This window comes from Adiantum capillus-veneris, chromosome 12 (genome assembly GCF_014529385.1).
Source record: "Adiantum capillus-veneris isolate H3 chromosome 12, ASM1452938v2, whole genome shotgun sequence".
Lineage (NCBI taxonomy): Eukaryota > Viridiplantae > Streptophyta > Polypodiopsida > Polypodiales > Pteridaceae > Adiantum > Adiantum capillus-veneris.
The window spans coordinates 143,516,999-143,531,197 of record NC_140942.1 but is presented as its reverse complement, the minus strand read 5'-3'; the positions used below and the strand labels follow the sequence as shown (position 1 = coordinate 143,531,197).

Here is a 14,199-nt window from a genome sequence, read left to right as displayed (position 1 = left end):
ATTGTTAGAATTGGATCCCAAATCATAGAAGACGATGGATAGTCGATGACGTTAACACTATTCCTCGATGGTGCTTTTCCAACCTCGTGTTCTGCAAGCCATCCTTTTGTTCCAATGCTCGCCATGCAATATAGACATGGATACTTGGTATTGGCACCTCCACATACACCAAACATGCACTTTAATTCTTTTAGGTTGGCACTCAAGTGCCATTCTACAAAAAAGTCACCCATGCCATCTACACAAAGTTTTTCACCTGCATTTTGGTCCTTTATAACAGAAGGGATATCGGTCTGCTCTCTACCATTTTGCACTCTCCTGCTCCTCAGCTGCAACATCAACTTCCTCCTCTTCTAGAATTTCACTTTTCTCAAGATGCAAAACTATGGAAACATTTTTATTTGTTGCCTCATCTGTATCTTTCACTTCATCAGCTTTGCCTTGCATGTCAACTTTAAGGAACAAAAAGTAAAGAAAAGCAACTTGTTTTGGAACAAGGTTACAAGGTTTTAAATGTAATTGACAAGAAATGGTAGGTGGACAAACAAAGGAAGTCTTCTTAGAAAATATTTCAAACCTCCTTGTTACTTTGCTCTTCTCAATTGAGTTTGTAGTATATTTGGTTAGATGACAATAAGCCTTCCCATCTAAAACCAAACACTTGCCTTGAACTGCCTCTTCAAACTCTTTGAATTCTTCTGCCAAAAAGTCTTTCAAATGGTCTAACAAAATTGCAAGATCAAACACAGGGTTGAATATTTCATATGCTTTGGTGTACACCTCCATGTCACCACCATCCATCACAGCCACAAATAGTTTCTCACTTGGACTCTCCTCCCGGCCTTCAATCATGGTAGAGGAAAAGTCGACAGGTGAAGCTAGGGACAAGGTACATAAATACGCCCAACGTTTGCAAATGTACTAGTGCCAATGACAAACGCGAACAACGCGATACGTGCTGGACCCAAGCTTTGGAACTTGCTCCCTGCGCGTTGTGTGGGACAAAGCCACAGCAAAATAAACAACCCCGAACCACGCGATACGCAATGGACCCAGGCTTTGGAAGTGCCTCCCTACACGTCGTGCGGGACAAAGCCACACCAAAACGGAAAACAACCCCAAACCACGCGATACGCGCTGGACCCAGACTTGGAACTTCTTCTCTACGCGCCGTGCAAGACAAAGCCACAACAAAGCAAACAAGAACCTTGAAAGACGTGATAGGGGCCCCGAAAGATGGGATAGGGGAGGGACCACCGATGTGCAATTGCAACGGATGAGATCGTGCGGGACGAGAGGATTAGTACACAAAAATGGATAATATCTCGCATCGTATGCGACAAGTGAACGTGCAACATTCTTAAAGTTCGAGACCAAGCTTTATATAAGCTCCGAAATATGACCGTTAGTGACATGTGTCAACCATGCGCACAACGGTCGTCGTACGGCGGTCTTATGTATATAAAGCTTTGTCATGTGCTCATTTTGTGCTTTCTCCCATACTCGACATTCGCGTCGTGTCGTCCTCAACTACCCGCACTTCGAGTCATCCGTCCACTAAGCCAAGCCAAGCTTCTTCTCAAACGACGCGACCCGGATGTGTTGGGCATGTGAGTGCACCTTCTACCGCTTCCCATACTCTTAGCATCCCATACGACGCGATAGGCACAAGTTGCAAAGTCAAGGTGAGCCTCTCATTGCGTCGTACGGGGGTTTCTACTAGGCTAACAAAGATTTCACAACTCACATACGATGCTCTATACGATGTTCTAAGGTGTTTGTGTGTCCTCTATCGCATTGTGAAGGTCTTGTTTTTTGAAATACTCATGGCTTCCCATATACGCGATAGGCGCATGTTGCAACGGTCAGGTGAGGCTCTCATCGCGTCGTGCGGGGATTTCTGCTCGGCTTACTTAAAGTTTTCACAGCTCGCAAATGACGCGATACGGTGATGTTCTAGGGTGTGGGTGCGTCGTACAGGGCATTTTGTGAGATTTTCTTTGGAGGTTCCGGTGCTCACATACGACGCAATACGGACGTATTCCAGAGCCTGGGTCACCCTTCTATCGCGTCGTGTTGTTGTCACCCTTCTCTTCACACACGGCGCGATAGAAACATCTTGAAGGTTGTGGCTGACGTGTCTATCGCGTGGTGTGTTCTTTTACCCAAATGGCGATGACTAAGCAAACTGTAAGGAAGGTCTACCAAGCCCCAACTGATCCAGAAATAGATGATGCTGAGAAAGATGCAGAGAAAGCACCCCCTCCACTACCTCGTTAGAGGCCCAATGCTAGAAAAACATTGAATTATCAGGTGAAATCCCTAAGAGAAATAAGAAAAGCACAAAAGTCTACTTGTCTACTGATTCCAAAGCTCTCTTTCATGAGAGTTGTTAAGGAGATATCTGATATACTTGTAAGCATGATGAATATCAAAACTTTTGTCTCAGTAAGGTGGCAATCTCAAGCTGTGATGTGCCTTCAGGAAGCTGCTGAGGATTTTCTCATAGACTTTATGAATGATATCTACATTGCAGCTGCATTTGCTCACAGGGTCACACTTATGAGCAAAGATTTTGTGCTTGTGTCAAGGGTAAGGTACAAGTTTGATAAGGCTCTTGAGCTCATTCCTAGTGAGGATCTTAGAGCCTTCCAAATTTTAAACATCCCTCCTTCCAGGCAGCAGAAATGTTCTGGGGTTGTCATTGAGGATGTTACACATGAGTACGAGACAAGAAAGTCCGAGGATATCAAAGCAGGAAAGGAATTTGAGAGGGATCAAGACATGATATCAGAGGATGCTATCCTTAAAGAGCAAGCTGAAATTTTAAGAGCATCCAAATCTCTTCTTTATGAAAAGTCACAGGCCAAATGGTGGTGGATGTCTCCTTGTTTGGAGATACTGAGGCATATTTGGACATATTCCCTCAAGACACAAGTATGCTTGTAAATCCCAACATTGAGCTTGGTGACACTGTGCTCTATATCTGTCTCAGGTATGTGTTTCTTTGCTAATTATTAGTGCATGTGCAAGGAAGACAGGCACAAGGGGCTCATTGGGGGTTGTGTTTCCTTTTCCAGGTGTCTTATGCGGGATCTTCCAGAGGCTCTAGCTATGCACATTGCCATACTTGACCCTCTAGTGACACAGTGCCTTTTTAACAAGCAAGGAACCCTTTCAAGTTTTTTTGATGATTTTAACTTACTGACCTGCAATTACATATTATACCCCTATGTTGAAGGGTAATTCTTAACTCCTTACATGTTATTTTTAACATTTTGTGGTATTCTAAGCTAATTGTTTTTTATTTTTTAGAGGACATTGGAGTCTTATTATCTTCAATATTTTGGAGAAAGATATTATATTTATGAATTCATTGTCAAGTATCCATGGGAAAAGTAAACTGTAAGTATGAAGCATAATCTATGCTTGATGATGGCCCATTGTTTTCTATTAGTAGCTTTTTGATTCAATGTCTTCTTGCAGTGCTGCCAAACTTATTGTTGGTCACCTGAGTACCACAAATAAGGATTACAATATAGAAGCTTTCAAGTACTACAATCAAAAAGTGCCTTTACAGACAGGCTCAACATCTTGTGGATGGAGGGTGCTTGCAAATGCATGGAAATATCTTGAGTCAAGGTGCCGGATGACTACACTCACTAAAAGTGTGGTTCATGTATTTATTTTGATGTTTTGTGTATGTATGTTCTCATGTCCTTTAGTTCCTTTTTCTATTTTTTTCAGTTGCATGACTATCCAGAGTCTTGGGTCATGTGGGTGAGAGAGAAGGCTGTTTCTATGGTTTTGGAAAGATCAATAAATCCAAATGATACAGATTCTCCTTTGCCACCAAAGAAAGGTAGAGCCACCAAAGGTTTGGATGCAAAGAAAATGGATCAAAAGAAGAACAATCCTACAAAGAAGATCCATACAAAGAAAAAGGATCACAAGAAGAGTCCTGCCAAGGGGAAGAGTCCCACGAAGAAGAAGATCCCTGCCAAGGGGAAGAATCCTACCAAAAAGAAGATCCCTGCCAAGGGGAAGAGTCCCACTATGAAGAATGCCAAGGGAAAGAGTCCCACTAAGAGCCCTGCAAAAAAAAGAGCAGATACAAAGGGCCATCCATTCCACTCACCATTGAAATTCAAGGTTCAAAAGCGTCGTACACTTTAGAACAATAAGGGGGAGGCACCTAGTTCACCTTTCAAGCTACCATTCATGTTGCCAAAGAAAGCTTCCAAATCACCCAAGCCAGCCAGTCCTAAGGAGCCCAAAGCACCAACCCCGGCCAAGTCACCCGTGCCAAGCCCTAAGGCGTCCAAAGCACCAACCCCTGCCAAGTCACCACCACCACCCACTCCTGAACTTTCACCCCCTTCTAAACACAAAAGGAAAAGGGTCTCTGAGGATGCAGAATCCTCTCAGGCAAAAAGAAAAGTGGAATTTCATGATTGAATAGTCCACAAAAGCTATGTACACTTTTGTTCATTTTGTCCATATGAACATATATATATACCCTTTGGTGATTCATAATTTTGTACTTCAAATACTTAATACCAACTGTCGATTCTTAAATGTGTATCATGATGTCATGTAAGATTAAAACAACATAAGTAGAGAAAAGATAAATATATTTGCAAAATGATTATAATATTGAACTTGTTTTTTCAAGTCCTTGCAAGTGGCTCAAATACAACTCTTTTTGGGGGAAGGCATGTGATGCAAGAGGTTGAATTCTCCATCCTTGTGCTCACCACAATTTCATCCACTTTGAATCTATACTCAGGAGATGTTTCATCAAGAAACTCAAGATATTCTCTAACATCATTTAGTCTCCAATTTGTTGTTACTATCATGCTTCTATACTCGGTGTGTGGATGGACTGTGACCTTTAGTTCAAACTCTGGGCAATTTTCCTCAGAGTCCAGAGGAACCCAGCTACCTAATTTGCTTCTCCATCTCCTATAGTCGTAGCCCAGAACTAATGATTGACGACATAGTTGATATGAGATAGACATAGAATTTGGGCTTTCTCTACGACTAATATTGTCACCAATATGGAAAGTTTCTTTGGTGCTCCATCCGTCTCCAAGAACATTATCCAATTCAGTCATAGAAAGTCTTCTATTAAGCCACATCGTCTTTGTCCTCTGCAAATCCATTGTTTTGAAACATACCACAAAGACATGTATAGGCAAGAACCATTGAACTTTAATCCTTCTTGATATCCTGCCCGGAGACATAGCTTTAAGGATGTCTTCTTTGATCTTGGATTTGAAGCTTGATATAGTACATGCATCAGGAGCTTCCCAGTCAAGTGAACTTATGGTGGGAGCGGGTAACTGATGTAGTTCTCCATATGCACCTTCTCGTGATGGAACTTTGTATTCTGCAAAATAGACAAACAAATCCATTGTTTTGTAAAAGGAAGGTGTCTTGTTAGCATACATAGCATCTGCAATCCCTTTATGCATTGCTTTGAACGTCCCACTTAGACTCTCCACAGGCTGCCATTCCACAGTTGTTGAAGGAAATATATCTGGAATGGAATCAAAAAATGAGAAAAACAATGGGATAATGAAAAAAATTCACTGTATCAAATAGTTTTTTTTGTACTTACAGTAAGAATGCAGTGTGGGATGTTCTTCCCAGTCTAACACCATATCCTTGGCCATGTGCACATGTTTAACCTTAGCTAGCCACCCATTGTCGGTCACATTGAAAGCAAGAACACGACCTTTTCAATGGTTTTTAACTTTATCGTGTTTAGTTCTCTTCACTCTGTGTACATCTTTGCATGAAGGAAGCATTGTTACCGAGTCATTCACACGAAAAGATATGGACTTCCAAAGACCATCCTCTCTAATGTTATGAAAGTCACAAGAAGTTATGTTATGTGAAGGGCGACGTGCAAAAGACGCCATGGAAACTCAGAGATTAGAGAAGAAAGAAAGTATAGACGGAAAGACTTAAAACCTCTCACAAACTAGAGAGCGAGAAAGGTATACATTTGAAAAAAGTAGGTGATTTGTCATTAATGCTCTTGTTTTGAGAGCCTTCTGACATAGCTTTCGTATCTTTTGACAACGCTTTTGTGAAATTTAAAATAGAATAAAAGACGAGAATTCATTGCTTTGAGCCACAAATTTAATGAGCTCTCTCGCCGAAAGCACCCAAATATAGTAGTTTCAGCCTTGTGATCAAGACATTTAGCGGTTCTCCGTCAAAATAGGACCACCAAAACCCACAATAGAGGAGACAAGAGTGCCATACTTTTGTATACGTGTCAAATAACTATTGGCCTATTCCTTAATCTTTAGATTAACAAACAACCCTTTTTGAGTCGTTTTTGGCCCTAATGGGGTGTTGACTTTCACGATTGTCATGATAGCCACAGGCTTCTGTTTTTGTATGCAACGCATGCTACCTAGATGGTATAAAGTACGCTCTCACACAATCACACTGTCAAGGACACTATTGGGTATGCATTATTTCACATAATTTTTGGTTGCTATCAAGGCACACACCACTAAAAAGAACCTAAAACTTCTACTGGATTCACAACCCATACACGGTAGAGAGTCAAGATCTGACTTGTGTTCCTTCTCGCAATGCGAGCATCATAAAGTCAGATGGTTGCATGCTTATAGGATAAGCTGCCAGTCAGGCATAAGATGTCTAAGGGCACACATTCTGGGCACACACAAACTAGCCATTTAAGGAAAGTTCCTCAGCCCAGCATGCTCTTCTGTTTGTTCTTCACCTCTTTTTCTAAGAAACAACATGAAAATTTTCTATAAAGATTGGTTTCAGGTTTCACTACTGAGTTCTCCTGAGTCAAGATGCTCTAAAACTCTTAGCTAGGAATTGGGCAAGGTGCCATTCACATTAGTCTTCATCAGTTTGACATTCTTGAACACTAATTGCCATGATGGTTATGAAGCACGCACACTGGGTAAGAGCCATTGCTAAACCTAGGAAAAGATCCACTTGTTAGTATTCCTTGGACGATTTTTCTCAACATCGAACAGCTCTATACACACTTTCATTAATTGACAAGCAATCGTCTTGTCATTATGGATGTTTAGGGTGTCATTTTTGCACTACATGTTTTTCAAGTTGCTTCCACTCAACCTATACACGGTTAACTATGTTGGTTACCGTTATCTGCTCGTTGAGCACTTTCTACAAAGATTCTTATCAAGGGGTTTGACTACGTAGATTCTAATCCAAGGGAATGGTTTGCAAGGGCAACACCCCGGGTTCCCAGTGCAATGCTGTTTTTTTTTTCCGGTAGGGGACGTGCTCCTCTCCACTTGAATATGGGTAAGTGAACATTACGTTCAAATCTCCAGGTACGCATCTATTGATTTGGTGTTATTCCATTTTCAGTATGCTTTGCTCGGCTTTTCAAGACGTATAAGTACGCTTGAATGTTACAGAGCCATGCCAAGTGCATGTCAGCACAAAGTACTTTGGGCCAAGTGTCCAATCCATCTTTTTGCCTTATGCTATTACGAACCTACTGGTAGGGTTCAATTTGGCACATGTTGTCACATGGGATACAACATGGTCTAGGAGCTCAAGGAGTTCGGTTTAGCTAGTGGAGCAAGACTAATGAGGGTCCCTCTCACTCCCTTCTTAGAGTGTTTGCAGTTACCTCCACACACAAGTACATCTTGTACTTGAAGGATGTTCCTTTTTTCACATCCTTACATGAGACATATTCCACGTGTGGAGAATATGAGTCTCTAGACTGACACTGGCGCCATTATTTCGATGATGTGTCACGACAAAGTCCCTTGCTGGTCACATCTGTTTTCTAGACCATTTTTTAGCACGACGTATCAGGAGCAATTTCATGGCTAGAAATTGTCGGATACTCAGAATGACTTGTTAAGGTACAAGTACTGCTAAACAACATTACAGATGGTTGTTTATACATATAGCAAGGCTATAAGTTGTTAATGAAAAAGTTTCACTGTCTGTACCTAGAAGTAATCAGTGTTTCACCTTCTATTGTCATTCAAATGTTTCAGCAAGGCTTGCAAAAGATTGCAACTAAAAGTATTTAGTTTCTTTTTAGAACTATTTACATTCCTTTTAATGTGTGCTAGGCGCATCACATTTTCCATCAGTATTGGCAGGACCATTATGGATATACAGGTTCCGGTTAGTTTTTGCTAAATGCATGCACACTAGGTGTTATGGGCCCTAGTGTTTAGCAAAGGCTAATTTGGAACGGCATGCATATTCCTCAGGTTGTTGCTTACGAAGCATTTTGCACTCTATGTGCACTATCTCTATGAGATTATTTTTGGGTCTACTAATCACCAACAGAGGTCATGGCTCGGTTAGGGTGTTTTTAGATTTTTTCAACTTAACCACGATGGTTACTTCGGACATTGTTGGTTCCTCACCAATGTTATACACTACTGTGATTTCTTGTTTACCAGTCGTCTCGCACGACTGTCTGTAAACCGTGCGGAAAACACACCTCAGTACTATTATTTATCCAAGGAGATAGGTAGATTACAAAGAGTAATCTTCTGCTAAAGGATCTACTAAGATCATACGTTAGCACAAGGCATTTCTGAATATATGATATTTCTCCCTATTTTAGACTTTGCTTAAGTACGATTTTCGACTTTGAACACCTCTTGTGGTGGGGTTGGAGTTTGTGTCAATACTTTCATACGTCAAGGACTTACCAAGTGTGCTGACAAAGTATGTTGGCAAGTAACCTTGATTAGGGATGAATCTGTAGATCTATGTGTTCCAATATGTTCAAAAGTCGAACATAAGGACACACCCTACTATACTTCTTTGCAGCTATGAAGCTTTTTAAGATACTCACGCGAGTTGGAAATCTGGCTTTCAATTTCATGGACAGTTGCGACCAATGTTTTCTTGCCTTATTCCAGTACCTTCAGAAGATCTAACCACTGGTTATGCCTTTGGAAAACTCTTAGTTATGGTTCCTCCTTTACAGTACTCAAGTGAGTTATAAATGGAGTTACCATTTAGACCCAAGTGCTTGCAAACGGACAACAATGTTGAAAATCAAGATATTGCTCTTGGTTTCATTGAACCTCCTCACTGCATCACGTTTGGAATACCAACACTGAAAACATCAGTCTTCTTACAAAGATATCACCACTTTTGTTTTCGAGGATGAAAACTCTTCTTTAAGGGGGGAGTAATGTCAGGACAAGGATCATGTACCCTAAGAACTGGGATAGTCATGGACTACAGCCAAGGGTCGGGCTAGGAAGTGTGGACAGGGGATCCATCTAGGGAAAGGGGCTAGGAGCCCACCTATATAAAGGGATGTTGGGAGGAGGATCTCAAGGCCTAGTTCCCTAGTTCGTACACTAATGTCAAGACAAGGGTCATGTACCCTAAGAACTAGGAGTCATGGACTACGGCCAAGGGTCGGGCTAGGCAGTGTGGAAAGGGGCTAGGAGCCCACCTATATAAAGGGAGGTTGGGAGGAGAATCTCAAGGCCTAGTTCCCTAGTTCTTAGGATACAGGACCCTTGAATGTCAGGACAAGGGTCCTGTACCCTAAGAGCTAGGATAGTCATGGACTACGGCCAAGGGTCGGGCTAGGCAGTTTGGACAGGGGATCAATCTAGGGCAAGGGGCTAGGAGCCCGCCTATATAAAGGGAGGTTGGGAGGAGGATCTCAAGTCCTAGTTCCCTAGTTCTTACATATTGTGTATATAATAGCTTTGTTTATGCAATCATCTGTAGTGAATCTGCTGCCCTTCTTAGCTATAGTGCCGATAGATCCATTAGAAACCTGTAGTGGCTCATCTTCTTGATAGACTTTTTGAGAGCATCCCATGCCAAGGTCAGTAGCTTGGATTTTGTTTTTGTACAATCTAGCTCTTCACTAGAACCATTATTAGAGGTAGCGTCCATGCAAGCAATCTTTGAAAAAAAATCATATAAGCCTGTTTTCGCATCAAATTCATCGTTTACCTTTCCTTCGTTGCTCATAATATGCTCCTCTAAAATTGAATCTGCTACTTCGAGCTCAACATTTTCTTTGGCTTGCTTCTTGTAGAAATATGCGCCCAAAAATCATAATAGTTGAGGAAGTACATCTGATCTCCTTCACCTTTACTGAAGACAACCTTACTTTGTTCAGTAATCTCCTTTATTTCCTTATCTAGAATTGTTGAGATTTTGTAATAAATTCCTCTGCAAAATACTCCCACCGTGTGGGATATGCTTCTGCCAGTTCTTGAACCTGCTTTTTAAAATCTGAGTTTACAGCCTCTTCAAAAGTTGCAATCATCTGATTTTCTGGAACATCTCGGCTCTTCATCACAGCTTCAGAACATGCAATAAAATCTTCTAGATCATATCCCTAAAAAATATGATACTGCTCACATACAACATCAAGTGCCATCTCTACAACATCATCAATTTGCTTTTTTATCTTCATGGCTTTTGCTTCTTGTAGATATCCCAGAACTAATTCCATCATTTTTGGCAAATCTGCAACAACTGCTAGATTTTTATCAAATCCATTGGAACTGAAATCTTCAATAAACTTCTTTAATTATTATGGCATCTCCATCTTTACCTCCCACCCCGGATCGTTTCACGTCGGGTTCACCAAAGATGTCGGGGGATATGCGTTCGACAAGTAAGCTGGGAAGGCACGGGGCCTCTGGCTGTGAGAGGTGTGAGGAAGAGAGTTGCAGCAGGACACAATTAATGGAGACAAAGATTAAAACAGACAGCTTGATCCAGATTCCAAAGCTTGATAACCCAAAACAAGTAATCAGCAGTATCCCTTCTTAATCAAAATTTAATGGAGGAGTTTATGCTCCTTACAAGGTTTAACCTGCCTTAATCTAGGTGCTAATTAAGAAAAGAAAGATTCAGTGATGATGATAATTTTTGGTCGGATGTTAACATTACCAAATAAGATCCTTGCCTTAATCTGTCTGCCAAATTTGCCTTGATCTTCTTTGCTTTTCTTCTGCTACTTCAAGGTTGAGAGAGAGTTGATGTTCTTCCCTCTATGGCTATGGAAGCTTCCGCTTAGGAATTATGGCTTGGTTTTGAGTGACTTGGCTTAAGATTACTACTTAGGTTTAAGGCTTAAGCTATTCGGGTTAGGATTACGACTTAGATGGGTGAGAAGAAGAAAGGATTCGAGTGGATATGGATGTTTAGATTAAAGTTAAGGTCGGCAAAAGGAGGTTTGGTTTAAGCTTGCATGCTTTTGGATTATCAAGATTATGGGCTTGCTAAGCAGTAGGGTTCGGTAGATTATGATGGGTTTAGGAATTTAAGATTAGAGATAAAGCCACTATGGAGCTTGTTTAGGATTATAATGGCTAGTGGATTATCGGCTTAGGAAGCCTAGCTTAGGAGAGATTACAAATAAGATATGGATTTAACTTAGGATTAGAGTAGAGCTTTAAAGGCTTATGGGCCTTTTTCTCCCTTGGAGAGAACAATAAGGAATGAATCAAAGAAGACACCAAAAGAGTAGCTCCCTCCTTTTTTATAGTACCCCCCTTTTGGGTGCATGGGAAAATTTACTCCTTCTATTCCTGGCTAACCCTTTAGCCGCTATCTCTAATGCGCACGTCCTCTTGGTAACATGGCACAGTCAAAATCCGGCCTTCACAAAAACTGACGCGAGTGGTGCCAAAAATTTTCACAAAGCGGTCCTAGGAAAATCTCGTTTCTGTGATGCCGTCATCTGCCGATTGTAGAGCCCAGTGCAACACTTTCTCCTGCCTGCGGATCTTGTTGCTGCCTGCTTGGTCTACGTCATGCTTCCCCATTTCTTTTTCCTTTCTCACTTGCATTTAACCCTTGGGGTGGTGGCCTCATAAGCTAAGCTTTAATGGTAACTTTGCACTTAGGTGTAAGCTTTAGTGACTACCTTGTATTTTGGGTTTAGGCTTTAATGTAAACCTTGCAATTAGGGTTAAGTGATAAGAGTATCTATGCATCATAAATTTAAGCTTCAAAGGTAGATTTGCACTTGTAAGCTAATATTTAATGGTAGCTTTGCACTTAGGTGTAAGCTTTAGTGACTACCTTGTATTTTAGGTTTAAGCTTTAATGGAAACCTCGCAATTAGGATTAAGTGATAAGAGTATATGTGCATCATAAATTTAAGCTTCAAAGGTAGATTTTCACTCATAAGCTAAGATTTAATGGTAACTTTGCACTTGGATGTAAGCTTTAGTGACTACCTTGTATTTTAGGTTTAAGCTTTAAGGAAAACCTCACAATTAGGGTTAAGTGATAAGAGTATCTGTGCATCATAAAGTTAAGCTTCAAAGGTAGATTTGCACTTTTAAGTTAAGCTTTAATGGTAACTTTGCACTTGGGTGTAAGCTTTAGTGACTACCTTGTATTTTAGGTTTCAGTTTTAATGGAAACCTTGCAATTAGGGTTAAGTGATAAAAGTATCTACGCATCATAAAGTTAAACTTCAAAGGTAGATTTGCACTCATAAGCTAAGATTTAATGGTAACTTTGCACTTAGGTTTTAAGCTTTAGTGACTACCTTGTATTTTAGGTTTAAGCTTTAATGGAAACCTCGCAATCAGGGTTAAGTGATAAGAGTATCTATGCATCATAAAGTTAAGCTTTAAAGGTAGATTTGCACTCGTAAGCTAAGCTTTAATGGTAACTTTGCACTTAGGTGTAAACTTTAGTGACTACGTTGTATTTTACATTTAAGCTTTAATGGAAACCTCGCAATTAGGGTTAAGTGATAAAAGTATCTATGCATCATAAAGTTAATCTTCAAAGGTAGATTTGCACTCGTAAGCTCAACTTTAATGGTAAATTTGCACTTAGGTGTAAGCTTTAGTGACTACCTTATTTTAGGTTTAGGCTTTAGTGAAAACCTTGCAATTAGGATTAAGTGATAAGAGTATCTATGCATCGTAAAGTTAAGCTTCAAAGGTATATTTGCACTTGTAAGCTAAGCTTTAATGGTAAAGTTGCACTTAGGTGTAAGCTTTAGCGACTACCTTGTATTTTTAGGTTTAAGCTTTAATGGTAACCTCGCAATTAGGGTTAAGTGCTAAAAGTATCTATGCATCATTAAATTAAGCTTCAAAGATAGGTTTTCACTCTTAATCTAAGCTTTAATGGTAACTTTTCATTTAGGAAAAGCTTTGAAAGATAAGCTTGCAATTTAGGGTTTAGCTTCGATGGTGACCTTGTGTGATTAGGGTTAAGCTTCTATGAAAACCTTGTCTCATTAAATAGAGAAAGGTTTAGTCTCATTATGGTAATCAAGCTTAGGGTTTGCATGTCTCTTTACCGTAGGAAGAATGTACGGTTATAATCCTCTCTTTCAAAGCTTTAATGGAAATCTCTAGATTCCCATTTTATCCCCAAAGTGAGCTTTAATTAAAAGATCGAAGACTCATAAATTATAGGACGACCTTCTAGCTTCCTAAAATGGAAAGCTAGGCACCATAAGAAAAGAGTAGTTGTCTAAACTCGATAGAGTCAGTTCAATTTTTGGTATTGAAGAGTATTTATAAAGTTGTCAATTTCAAGTTTGTTTGCAAATACGGAATGGGGGAGATAGGGGATAACTTCACGAAATTGATCTCCGTGTTGTTTGAACCAAAAAATCTACAAGATTCCATGGATATTCCCCATGGATGGCAAAGGATTGCAAAAACCTGGGAATCGTACCAAACAAGGATTGAACTTAAAAGGTTGGCATTTTCGAAGAGACATGAACCATCAAATGCCTATGGCAAAAACTAGCTTGTATTTTTTAAATAAACTTGGCTGGCAGATAATTAATTAAAGTAGCAATTAAAGTTGATAAATGAATGAACCTGGAAATTACCAACTAAGAGTTAAAAAGGAATCTTGAGAGGTGATAGGGATAGCCCATTGCAAAACATAGATTTTACTAGGAGTTTTGAAGATTGTCTGGAAATGATCGAAAACCAAGCTAGATCTTCTTGGGGTCAATTTGATGGAAAGGCTGGCCCATTGAGAGGACTCTCTTGGGGGACTTGACGGAGATTGGCCCTTTTTGGCTAGGGCAGCGTAACTGGCAAGTTGTTATACCTAGGTCATTCATGCCCGAGGGATAAGGGATGAATGGGTTTGTTTTATTTTTGCCCGGCTGGGTGAAGTACCCGCGGTTTCTTATTGGAAATCGGCCATAATCCGATA

General features: G+C 40.3%; 1 pseudogene; it reads right to left on the bottom strand.

Annotated features, from left to right (window-relative positions):
* Nucleotides 1-4,670: 4,670 nt before the first annotated feature.
* Nucleotides 4,671-5,927, bottom strand: LOC147446624 (uncharacterized; annotated as a pseudogene).
* Between the last annotated feature and the right edge of the window lie 8,272 nt (nt 5,928-14,199).